The sequence below is a fragment of the Malania oleifera genome, chromosome 5, assembly GCF_029873635.1.
Source record: "Malania oleifera isolate guangnan ecotype guangnan chromosome 5, ASM2987363v1, whole genome shotgun sequence".
NCBI lineage: Eukaryota > Viridiplantae > Streptophyta > Magnoliopsida > Santalales > Ximeniaceae > Malania > Malania oleifera.
This window is the reverse complement of record NC_080421.1, coordinates 38523913-38532318: the sequence shown is the minus strand read 5'-3', so window position 1 is coordinate 38532318 and position 8406 is coordinate 38523913. Positions and strand designations below refer to the sequence as shown.

Below are 8406 nucleotides of genomic sequence, written 5' to 3'. Positions count from 1 at the left end.
TGTATAGTATGTGCATGTGTGTGTGCACATGCGTAAGATTTCTTTCCCCTTTCCTATCTAATTTCATTATAAAAATAAATAAATAAGATGCATATATACTAATCAATTATGTACGCAGAGCTCCCCTCCCTTTTTTAAAAGAAACCTATAGGGGTAGTATTTCGTCCTATATATATTAAAAATAAGTTTTTGTTTGACACTGTCAAGACTTTCAAGACCTCCCCCCCCCCCCCACTTTCTCCCCTATATTATGATTGTATTTATCGATTTTTAAAGATAATGACCTTAAATCTCTCTTTATTTTCCATGTGCGCTGTTTTGTTCCTGCACATAATGACATCTATAAAAGAAAACCGATCCGTGGAATTAATTACTCAAGAGTCTAGAGCTAGCAAAAGTTGTTCAGCATGAAAATGCTTTGGAAGCCTTCTTTTGTTTTTACTCCGTTTCTCTTTCTCTCCTTACTTTCGTTGAATATCACATTAGCAACAGATTCAGAAGCAGAAGCTTTGATAAAATGGAAGCTTAGCTTATCTTCTTCTTCTTCTCTTAGTTCTTGGTCCCAATCCAACCTCACAAACCATTGCTTATGGATTCGTGTTACTTGCAACATGGTTCATTCCATTATAGAGATAAATCTATTCAATGCCACGATCATCGGCACACTTGAAACTTTTAGCTTCACTTCATTTCCAAATCTCGAACGTTTCAACCTCAGCAACAACAACTTCAAAGGATTATTACCATCAACTATTTCTGAACTCTCAAAGCTCGTGTATTTGGACTTCAGCAGTAATAATTTCATCGGCAATATTCCTTCTACATTCTGGGAATTGACCCAGCTTTGGTATGTTAGTTTGTACAATAACTATTTTGAAGGTACCATCCCATACCAAATTATGAATCTTCAAATGCTAAACTACTTAGACATTGGAGCAAATTACTTTGAATTTGTAGAGTGGTCAAACAATTCTGGTTCTCTTTCGCTTACTTACCTAAGTTTTTCTTATAACGAAATTAAATCCGAGTTCCCAAAGTTCATATTGGAGTTTCGTAACTTAAAGTACCTTGATCTGTCGCTAAATAAACTAGTTGGAACAATACCCAAACTGGTATTTTCCAATCTGCACATGCTTGAATACTTAAATCTCACTAACAACTTATTTCAAGGACCGTTGCCAAAAGATATTGCGAAGCTTTCCAATCTCAAAGAACTTCGTCTTGGACTTAATAACTTTAGTGATTCTATTATTGAAGAGATTAGTTTACTTTCTAACCTCGAAATCATTGAACTATATAACAATTCATTAGCGGGAAAGATTCCTTCTTCATTGGGCAAACTAAGAAACCTTCACAAGCTAGACCTCGCGATGAATCACTTGAACTCAACAATTCCAGCTGAGCTTGGCCGTTGTACCAATCTTACCTACTTGGCTTTAGCTGTGAATCCCCTTACTGGGGTCTTGCCTTTGTCCTTGACCAATCTAATGAAAATAACTGAATTTGGTTTATGAGATAACTTTCTTTCTGGGATTATATCACCGATTCTATATTAGCAGATAATATATCTAGCAGCCCAACAGCCTTCATCACACAATGCTGCATTTACCAGAAACAACATTCAGCAGAGCACCAGAGCAATAGTTTCCACCTCTTCATACAATGCAGCAACAATTTTTCAGTTACCAGTAAAACCAATTATCAGTTACTGCAGCAGCCTGCAAGAGCATTTTTCAGTTAGCAAAACAGAGTCCCCGCATTCAACCTGCTACATATATATTCAGTTGAAGATTTGTTATTATGTTAATTTTTTATTCTTTCAGTTAAACATTTTGTTATTATCATGTGTATATAAACATCTTTTGTAATACTCTTTGAGATATAGAATTTGAAATTCATTTACATTTTCAATATGGTATCAAAGCAGATTTGAAGTTCTTCCGAAATTTTTTTCTTTCCTGAAGCTTCTTCTGCGTTTTATTCCTAAAGCTTTCTTGAAATTCTCATGGCTTCTACCAATTCTTCTTCATCCAATACTTCTTCGAATTCATCAACTGTAGATGATTTCCTCAATCCTTATTTTCTGCATCATGGAGATAGTCCCGGTGTTGCTCTCGTTACAACACCGCTCACTGAAACAAACTACCATACATGGAGTCGTTCCATGATTACATCTCTTCATGCTAAAAATAAACTCTCATTCATTGATGGTTCTCTTCCACAACCTGCCATTAATGATCCTCTTCATTTTGCATGGGGGCGCTGCAATTCAATGGTTGTTGCTTGGATTACAAATTTGTTATCAAAAGACATTGCATCCAGTGTTTTATTTTCTGATAATGCAAGAAACATATGGCTAGATCTGCAACAAAGGTTTTCCAGGAGCAGTGCACCACGAGTTTTTTAGCTAAAGAAATCAATCTCAGATCTTTCTCAAGGTCAATTGTCTATCACTCAGTATTATACTCAGCTGAAGACTCTATGGGATGAACTCCAGATTTATCGCCCTGCTCCTTGTTGTTCCTGTTCACCATCTTGTTCTTGTGGAGCACTTCAGAAAGTATTTGAACGTGAGCAATTTGATTATACTATTCAATTTCTTATGGGATTAAATGATTCTTTCTCAGCTATGCGAGGTCATTTGTTAATGATGGATCCTCTTCCAACAACTAACAAAGCATTCTCATTACTGCTTCAAGACGAAGGCCAACGACAGCTTACTTCAATTTCATCTCCGATCTTTGATTCAGCTGCTATGGCTACAGTTAAACCTTCATTCAATGCTGCAAAATCTTTCAAGAAAGACAAGATTATTTGTTCTCATTGTGGAATTTCAGGTCATACTATTGCAAAATGCTACCGTCTTCATGGTTTTCCACCTGATTTTAAATTCACCAAGTCAAAGAAAGAAAATATTTCTGCAAATCAGGTTATCTCGAACAATCCTTCTTTACCATTTACCCAAGAACAGTGTACTCAATTGTTGGCTCTTCTTCAACCTTCACCTCCATCATCTTCAGCTTTAGCAGCCTCCACTATTCCCAATGGTAGCTCCTCCTTAACCTCAATGCATATGACAGGTATGTCTTCATCAGCTTCATCTTCCATTTTTGCTTCTAATTGTTTTTCTTCCTTGTCTTCTTCTACTCCTTGGATCATAGACACAGGTGCAACTGATCATATGGTTAGTAGTGTCAATTTTTTAACTTCCATTACATCTTCTGTAAAAGCTTCTGTAAATTTGCCAAACGGAAATTCAGTTTCTGTTACTCACATTGGTACTGTTTTTCTCTCTTCTTCTTTAGTCTTACATGATGTTCTCTGTGTTCCCTTTTTCAAATTCAATCTTATTTCTGCTAGTAAACTATCATCTTCACTAGCATGTTGTCTGATTTTTTCTTCATCTTTTTGTTTCATCCAGTACCTGCAGCTGTGGAAGACGATTGGACTGGGCAGATTATCTAATGGCCTTTATCATCTTCTTTCTTTTTCAAATAATAATTGTTCTTCTACAAATACTGTCAATAACAGTTTTTCTTCAAACAATACACATAAGTCATTTAATATTTGGCATCAAAGACTATGCCATCTTTCTTCTGAACGATTGTATCTGTTACGTGATCATATTTCATTTTCTACTTCAAACAAACATACATGTAATGTTTTTCCACTTGCAAAACAACATAGACTTCCATTTCATCATAGTAAATCTGTATCCACTTTTATTTTTCAATTAATTCATGCAGACATTTGGGGTCCATTTGCAACTCCTTCATTACTAGGTTTTCATTATTTTTTGTCCATTGTTGATGATTATTCCAAATGCACATGGATTTTTCTTATGAAATCAAAATCTGAGACTCGTATGTTACTTCAATCTTTTTTTGCCTTAGTTCACAATCAATTTCAGTCAACTGTTAAAATAATAAGAACTGATAATGGTTCAAAATTTAATATGACTGAATTTTATCACTCAAATGGGATTATCCATCAAAAATCCTGCATCAATACTCCTCAACAAAATTCTGTAGTGGAACGAAAACATCAACATTTGCTTAACGTTGCAAGATCAATTCGTTTCCAAGCTCATCTTCCATTAGCCTTCTGGTCTGACTGTATTCTAGTAGCAGCATATATCATCAATCGTACACCAACTCCTCTATTATCAAATAAAACTCCTTACGAACTTTTATTTGGTAAATCTCCTGATTATTCTCACATGAGAGTTATTGATGCACTCTGTTTTGCTTCAACTCTTCCTTTTAATCGTCATAAATTTGATGCTCGTTCTCATCGTTGTATCTTTCTTGGTTATCCATTTGGCATCAAAGGCTACAAACTGTTTGATTTACAATCTCATCAAACATTTGTTTCTCGTGGTGTTATTTTTCATGAAAATGAATTTCCATTTGCTTCCTTACCTTCAGATTTTCTTACATCACCATCAATTTCTGATATTGTTCTACCTACTTCTCAAACAGACTGTTCTCCTAATATTTCATATTTTTCACCAAACACTCCATCTGCATCAAACAGTATGCCATCTTCTTCATCTCAATCATCTGATTCTAATTCTCTTCCTCTTCGAAGAACAACACGTCCCAGCCATCCACCTTCTTATCTTCGTGATTACCATTGTTCTCTGGCCAATAATTTTACATTAGTCCCTTCTTCTCTTCACAGTTCAGACCTGCCATCTTCAGGTAATCAGTATCCTCTATCTTCTGTTTTATCATATTGTAATCTCTCTTCAGCCTATAATTCTTTTATATTGAATGTTTCTGTTCATACTGAACCACAATATTATCATCAAGCTGTTAAAATTGCTGAATGGCGCGATGCCATGGATAAGGAAATACGTGCACTCGAAGAAAACCATACTTGGTCTCTTGCTAAGTTACCTTATGGCTACAAAACCATTGGATGCAAGTGGGTCTATCGCATTAAGTATAATTCAAATGGATCCATTGAACGATATAAGGCCCGATTAGTAGCCAAAGGCTACACTCAACAGGAAGGCATTGATTATTTTGAAACATTTTCTCTAGTAGCAAAAATGGTTTCTATACGATGTGTATTAGCTGTTGCTGCAATCAATAACTGGTTTATTCATCAACTTGATGTTAATAATGCTTTCTTACATGGTGATTTATCAGAAGAGGTCTATATGAAACTTCCTCCAGGTTATGGACCAAAGGACAAAACTGATTTGGTTTGCAGACTTCATAAGAGTCTTTATGGGTTGAAGCAGGCTTCCAAACAATGGTTCTCTAAGCTTGTCACCACATTACTTACTTGTGGATTTTCTCAATCCAAATCTGATTCCTGTCTTTTTACCAAGACTTCTTCTTCGGATTTTACTGCACTTCTAGTGTATGTAGATGATATTATAATTGCCAGCTCCACCATTGCTTCTATCACTACCATCAAACATTTTCTTCATTCCACTTTTCAAATCAAGGATCTTGGTTGCTTACGGTATTTCTTGGGACTTGAAGTTGCTCGATCTTCCAACGGTATATTTCTTTGTCAACGTAAATATATGTTGGATGTTTTGCAAGATACAAGTTTTCTTGGTTCTAAACCTGTTGCTTTCCCCATGACTCAATATCTTAAACTTTCTCGATTGGAGGGTGATTTGCTTTCAGATCCTTTACAATATCGCCGTCTTATTGGAAGATTATTGTATCTCACAATTACAAGACCAGATATTGCTTTCTCTGTTCAGACTCTTGCTCAATTCATGGATACCCCACGTTTACCTCATCTTCATGCTGCTCATCGTGTGCTTCGTTATCTTAAATCTTCTCCTGGTTGAGGAATATTTTTTCCTGCTCATTCATCCCTTAAACTTACTGGTTTTACTGATTCGGACTGGGCTAGTTGTCCTAATTCTCGTCGATCAGTTACTGGATTCTGTATTTTTCTTGGTAATTCTCTGATCTCGTGGCGATCTAAGAAACAAACTACTGTCTCTCGGTCTTCTGCTGAAGCTGAATACCGAGCTATGGCAACTACTGCTTGTGAATTAACATGGCTTGTCGCCTTACTCAAAGATCGTGGTGTTTCAATTTCTTTGCCTATTTCTTTGTTCTGTGATAATCAAGCTGCAATGCACATCGCCTCTAATCCTGTTTTTCATGAGCGAACAAAGCATATAGATATTGATTGTCATTTAGTTTGTGATAAAGTTCAAGTTGGATTTCTTCATCTTCTTCACATTCCAACACATCATCAGTTAGCTGATATTTTTACAAAAGCATTGGGTTCTGATGCATTTCATCATCTCTTGTGCAAGATGGGTATGTTAAATATCCATTCCCCATCTCCATCTTGAGGGGCCATATTAGCAGATAATATATCCAGCAGCCCAGCAGCCTTCATCACACAATGCTGCATTTACCAGAAACAACATTCAGCAGAGCACCAGAGCAGTAGCTTCCACCTCTTCATACAATGCCGCAACAATTTTTCAGTTACTAGTAAAACCAATTATCAGTTACTGCAACAGCCTGCAAGAGCATTTTTCAGTTAGCAAAACAGAGTCCCCGCATTCAACCTGCTACATATATATTCAGTTGAAGATTTGTTATTATGTTAATTTTTTATTCTTTCAGTTAAACATTTTGTTATTATCATGTGTATATAAACATCTTTTGTAATACTCTTTGAGATATAGAATTTGAAATTCATTTACATTTTCAATATTCTGCTCTCCAATTGGACCAACTTAGTCTCTTTACAGCTTCAAAACAATAACTTTACTGGCAGCATTCCGCCACAGATAGGCCTGTTGAAAAAGCTGAAGTACCTTTTTCTATACAACAATAAACTATCTAGCCCCATCCCCTCGGAGGTTGGGGAATTGAAGGAGCTGGAGTCATTAGACCTTTCAAGAAACCAGCTCGATGGTCCTATTCCTCCAACACTCTGGAATCTCAGAAGCCTCAACACATTACAACTTTTCTACAACAATCTTAGTGGCACAATTCCTTTGGAAGCTGGAAATCTTTCCTCCATTGTCGTTTTTGATTTAAGCTTTAATCAGCTCCAAGGAGTGGTGCCTGAGACCATTTCTGGCCTAAGTAACCTAGAAGGATTCTCTGTCACGTCCAATAAACTATCAGGCCGTATTCCAGAGGATTTTGGGAGGTACAGCAAATCTTTAAGCTTCGTTAGCTTTTCAAACAACAACTTATCAGGAGTACTGCCACCCCAACTATGCAATGGTTTTTCCATACAATATTTAACAGTGAATACCAATAGTTTTACTGGGTCGCCGCCGGATTGCTTGAGGAATTGCTCAGGACTAATTAGAGTCCGTTTCGATAGCAACCGATTAACCGGATATATTTTGAACATGTTCGGAGTCCATCCAACACTCTTGTATGTTAATCTCAGCAACAATCTGTTCTCCGGCATGATCCCTCCGAGTTTTGGCAATTTAGCTAACCTCAATTATCTGGACGTGTCGAGTAACCAATTCACAGGATCCATTCCCGAAGAGCTCGGAAATTGCAAGAGTTTATTGACACTAAATATGAGCAGAAATGGCCTCACCGGCAGCATACCCACAGAGATCGGCAACTTAACTATGTTGCGAAACGGCTTGGACCTCAGCAGCAACTCATTCTCAGGAACAATTCCTCAAAACCTGGGGAAGCTTACATTGCTGGAGGCTCTCAATGTTTCCCATAACATTCTCTCGGGGAGAATCCCGACATCGCTGTCCAACATGACTAGCCTGGAGTCCATTGATTTCTCCTATAATAAACTGGTTGGTCCAATCCCAAACGGCGCCGTTTTCAGAGAAGCACCGGCATCAGCTTACAGTGAAAACCCAGGCTTGTGTGGAAAGGCAGCGGGACTGGCTCCTTGCAGTGGTGATTAGGTCTTCCTAGACTGATGGTTTATGCTCTACGTTGGTATCGTGTCTTATTCCTACCTACGAGCTCATGTGAAGCCTTGTCGTCAATAAGAATTTGCCTTAAAAGAAATGTCCGACAGTCCTAATCTTTCTTTTTGTTGGGTGAAAATATATATTTTGATAAAAGAAAGAACGTGAACTTTATGACCACTATCACATGCTTTTTTGGGTCCTTGGATTTATTTATTTGTTTATTTAGTTGGAGCTTTTGCTTCCTTTTTTTTTTTTTTGGTTACACACCGAGTTTCCACGTGTACATTTTATGGTCCATGTAACTAATTCCACGCCCCTTGAAATCGATCCCATAACTCCAAAGAGAGGTAAATTTCAAGAATTCAGGGACGGAAACGAATCCGAGAGGGTTTGAACACCTGACCTCGTGAGAGGCACTCCTGCAACCCGCACTACCACTTGAACCACACCCTGAGAGTACTTTTGCTTTTGTTTCTTAAATGAATCATTGTATCATTTGTTTATTA

General features: G+C 37.2%; 1 pseudogene; it reads left to right on the top strand.

The window, feature by feature from the left end:
- Window positions 1–407: 407 nt before the first annotated feature.
- On the top strand, window positions 408–7891 carry LOC131155931 (LRR receptor-like serine/threonine-protein kinase FLS2; annotated as a pseudogene).
- Window positions 7892–8406: the final 515 nt, after the last annotated feature.